This window comes from Eurosta solidaginis, chromosome 5, assembly GCF_040869045.1.
Source record: "Eurosta solidaginis isolate ZX-2024a chromosome 5, ASM4086904v1, whole genome shotgun sequence".
NCBI classification, from domain to species: Eukaryota; Metazoa; Arthropoda; class Insecta; order Diptera; family Tephritidae; genus Eurosta; species Eurosta solidaginis.
Window position 1 is genome coordinate 9018267 of NC_090323.1, and position 5114 is coordinate 9023380.

Below are 5114 nucleotides of genomic sequence, written 5' to 3' on the forward strand. Positions count from 1 at the left end.
TTCAGAGGTGTATTTAAAGTTTGTCGCTTAGCAGTCCATATAAAGTTTAAGCGTAAACGTATATAGACGTGAAAAAAAAACAGCTATTTTGTGGAATATAAATCAAGTATTCTTGATTGAAGAGAAAATGTTGCTCAAATAAATGGAAAGTTGCATACAAAAATTAAAATGTTCCTCATTTTCGGTAAGCGGTTTTTTCTGAGTGCGTAGGTTGGCACTACCCTTTTTAGTATGATTTGTTTGGTTTAAGCTTTTCTAAATATATTCTATCTACTTTCTATACTCAATATCCTTTAGACCAGCAGCGGGAAGCAGGTAACTAACTGTGAGCAATATATTTATCCAACATAATTGTTTTCCTCATTTAAGGATATTTGTCTTAAAGGTCATAACTTATCCCACCGATATTCATGTCTCAAATGTATTTCATATGGGCTCGAGAATAACCCAAGCCACTACCAAAAATTGTTTATAGACCCATTAATTACTCCTCTCCACGGAAATCTTTAGTAAAAGGCGAAAGATTTATTCGACAACTGAAGAGAAGTTAAGGTAAAGTTGAAAAGAAAAAATGTATACTTTAAGTTAAACTAGTTTTAAAGTAGTTGAGAATTTCAAAGATATGAAGAAAGAATTTAAAACTCAGAAAAACAACGATATAGAGACACGCCAAGTCAAAACAATCAGTTTCTTTTGTTCGAGCAGTAGCAGCACAAGGAGGGATGAAGGCAAGTTGTGCGTTGATAATGTTTTGTTGTGCAAAAATCTACTTCTTGCGAAATACTTTTGGGATAGCAATTGTTTTGTCGTTCACTTTAAAATTTGCTTAGTTTTACACAGTTTCATGTGGCGATCACTTTTCTTGGTTGCTTAGGGTATTTCTGGCAAAATTCTTCCATGCTGGTATTTGAGAGTATTTTTTTATACTCAGTGTGTTTTGCACACAGAGTATATTATTTTTGATTGGATTGACGGTTGGTTGTAAAGGAATCGAGATAGATATAGACTTCCATATATCAAAATCATCAGTATCGAAAACAAATTTGATTGAGCCATGTCCGTCCGTCCGTCCGCCGGTTAACGCGATAACTTGAGTAAATATTGAGATATATTCACCAAATTTGGTACACGAGCATATTTGGACGCAGAATAGATTGGTATTGAAAATGAGCAAAATAGGATGATAACCACATCCACTTTATATATATATAACATTTTGGAAAACACAAAAACCCTGATTATTTAGTAAATAATGCACCTAGAATGTTGAAATTTAACATGTGGACTGGTATTGAGACTCTTGATGAAAAATTGAAAACAATTTTTAAAATGGGTGTGGCACCGCCCACTTGTGGTAAAATCAATTTTACAAATATTATTAATCATAAATCAAAAATCGTCAAACCTATCGTAACAAAATTCTGCAGAGAGGTTTCCTTTACTACAAGGAATGCTTTGATGAAAAATTAAAGAAATCAGTTAAGGACCACGCCCACTTTTATATACAAGATTTTTAAAAGGGTCGTGGAAGAATAAAATAAGCTATATCTTTGCAAACAAGAGCTTTATATCAATGGTATTTCATTTTCCAAGTGGATTTATAACAGTCAAGAGGAAAAACTTCAAATATTAATAAATGGGCATGGCACCGCCCCTTTTATGACTAAGCAATTTTCTATGTTTCGGGAGCCATAACTCGAACGGATCGTAATAAAATTGGGTACACAAATTTTCCCTAAATCAGGAAATATTTTTAGAAAAATTGGACAAGATCGGTTGAAGACCATGCCCACTTTTATATAAAAGATTTTTAAAAGGGTCGTAGACGAAAATAATAAGCTATATCTTAGCGAAAAAAGCTCTGTATCAATAGAATTTTACTTTCTAAATTGAATTATAACATTAAATTGGAAAACACTAAATTTTTTGAAAATGGTTGTGGCACCGCCTCTTTTTTGTCTAAGCATTTTCAATGTTTCGGGAGCCATAACTCTAAGAAAAATTTACATATCGTAACAAAATTGGGTACACATATTTTCCTTATAGCAGAAAATATTTCTAGTAAAAATGTACGGGATCGGTAAGGACCAAGGCAATTTGAAAAAGTCGTAGATTAGAATAATAAGCTATAACGTAGCAAAAAATAGTTTTAAATCAATGATATGTCACTCAGCAAGTTTTATTGTAAGAGGAAAAGGGGAGATATTTTTTTAAACGGCCGGTGCCATGTGTAATGTAGAAAAGTAATTTATCTGAAAAGAAATGCACAATTGAAGCTCACGCTGAGTATATAAGGTTCGGTTACACCCGAACTTAAACACCTTTAATTGTTTAAATATCACTTTTTCTTCAATTCTATTTGAGTTTTCCGGTAACTGAGGCTAGTAGAGAAGTACGAATATTGAAGTGATCTTTATTCAAGGAGCTGCTTTGTGAGTTGACCTTTGGGTACTAGTGGCAGCTCCCTTCTTTTTAGATTGTTAAATCTCCATCAGCAACAACAAAAAAAACTAATAATCAGTAGTATCATCACGGTTTCAAAATTTTATTTAATAAAACTACACTTATTCATTCAATTTAAGGTCGAGTTCATTGTTTTAATATAATTAACCAAAAAGCTTAAGCTGCCCACATTCCATACAATATTTGATATATGTATAAACACCCATGCGCTTCAAAAAATTTAACTCTTTGCCTACAATGGAGCAGCTGTGATGGGCATTTTCCATACACATAGAAATGTGACTATCATACAAATGCAAGTAGACTTGCTCTCCAGCTTACCCAACATAAAATTTTAATTAAATAAGGCTTACTTAAAGCTTATGCAGGTCTGAAGCCGCACGAAAAAAATTCAATCAGCCGGTTTTCACTTAAATCTTTTACACAACGGCTGTTACGCTATACATTCATTTTAATTTTTACACTTCACCCTACAAAAATATCCAAATGAAAGCCAGATTCATAAAGGGGGACATGTTACTATTGACTTTAAGCTACATGAAACTGCACCTCGATTTTCAGATGAGTAAGTTAATGTCTATAATTCCACTTCCCTTAAAAGTAGTAAGATTATACTTAATTCCAAAGGCAAAAATTACATATAAACGTTTCCGCTTTTTTTGCCTGATATAATTTTTATTCAGATACACTTCACTAATCTTTTTGATGAAACGGAGCTTTGCATTCATAGCACTTTTCGATACAAAAATTTGCTTCGTTATTGTTAAGCGAGTTAAGACTGGGTGGTGACTCCGTGCTGACAACGTAGCGGGCTGGATACAGAGCTATATCGAAGAAGTCGGCGCAGAATTGGTGTAAATATTATAGATCGGTGCAGAGGTTGTATATGCTGAGCCGAATCTGTGCCGGTTCTGCGGCGATGCAGCGTCGTTTCTGTGCTGATACTGCGTCGATTCTGCGTTTTCACTGCTTCGATTCTGCATTTACACTGCACAGAATCATGCCAAAACTGCACTGTAACTGCGTCGATTCTACGCCAACTGCGCCGATACTGTGCTGATACTGCGCCGAATCTGTACTAATAATGCGTCGATTTTGCAGATTCTGCGCGGATTAGTGCATCAACTCTGTGCCAATCTGCGGCCCACTCAATTTTCTCTATCGGTTTCATTCTGCCTTAAATCTATCCCCTTTTGCTTCTACTCTTCCTGCTATTGTTCTTATCTAAGTTTTACTGTAACTATTACTCTTAATTCTTTTTCTAAGCGGGGTCGCCCCTCGGCAGTATTTGGCAAGCACTCTGAGTGTATTTCTGCCATGAAAAGCTCTCAGTGAAAACTCATCTGCCTCACTGATGCCGTTCGGAGTCGGCATAATACAAGTAGGTCCCGTCCCGCCAATTTGTAGGAAAATTTAGAAAGGAGCACGGTTCAAATTGGAAGAGAAGCTCGGCCTAAAATCTCTTCGGAGGTTATCGCGCCTTACATTTGTAATTTTTTTTTTTTTACTCCTAATGTTATTTTGCTCTTGCTGGCAATCTCTTCTCACTCTCTCTCTTATTTTTGTTCACTTTACTTTTCCAAATTTCCTCCAATTCCTCTACAAAAAAAAAATAATGACCAAACGCTACCGAATGTAACTAACCTACAGGACATGCGTGCTAGTTCCTCCACTGAGATATTTTAAGTGAGCTGCCGCAAGTCATATCCCATAGACCAGGCATGCTTAACGAACGAAACGATATCATTTCGTTACGATAATCAACGCTAATAAACGGAACGAAGTCACTTCGTTTCGTTTATTAACGTTAAGATCGTCAAATTAACGTTAAGGCATGCTTAACGAACGAAACGATATCAATTAACGTTAATTTGACGATCTTAAGTCACTTCGTTTCGTTTATTAGCGTTGATTATCGTAACGAAATGATATCGTTTCGTTCGTTAAGCATGCCTGCCATAGACACGTCTCTCGTAACGGGTATATCTGAAAGTAGCCAAAAAGCTCATTTAGTTAAAGAAAAGATGGAGTAAAGTCAAAAACTGTCTGCTTCGTTAGACCGAAAAAAAATAATAAATTGACATTAAGCGTGAATTTCTTTATAATCATCATTGGCCTCAATTGGCACTTAAATGCATTAGTTATTTTTTACCTTAACTGATGTCAGTTGTCAGCAATTAAACAGGCTAAAGTGCTTCCCCATATAGCCTCTCTCTCCTATCTTAGCGGATGTCTCCCTTTACTCTGCTTCCATATATGAGTGTCTAGGCTTTGGGCTTTTATTTTTTGCATCAACTTCACATTTGCATAAAACCCATGTAACTCGTCATTAAAACTACTTGCATGGACGCCTTTAGCATCAAGGGCAGGGAATTAAATGTTGCGAAGAACTAATTTGCAAAGTCATAACATTTTCGGCCTCTGGCTTATTTACATATTGCTATGCCGGTAACACTTGCATTTTTTATTAAAGTCAGAGAGCTAACGTCGATATAGAGAGAAACTCCTAATGAAAGCGAGATGTATGTATGTAGTTTAAACTTACATATGTATGTATATTCGCATTTACGTAGCGATACGGATATGAGATCGTTAGGTTAACTGATTTACTGTTCTTATAAGTCTATCAAATTTTATATTGTTTAGTTTTA

At 35.3% G+C, this 5114-nt stretch overlaps 1 non-coding gene across 1 annotated transcript; it reads right to left on the reverse strand.

Annotated features, from left to right (window-relative positions):
- Positions 1-437: 437 nt before the first annotated feature.
- LOC137234077 (U5 spliceosomal RNA) lies at positions 438-556 on the reverse strand. The gene has a single exon (XR_010947680.1). It is a non-coding gene; the product is annotated as a U5 spliceosomal RNA (small nuclear RNA).
- Positions 557-5114: the final 4558 nt, after the last annotated feature.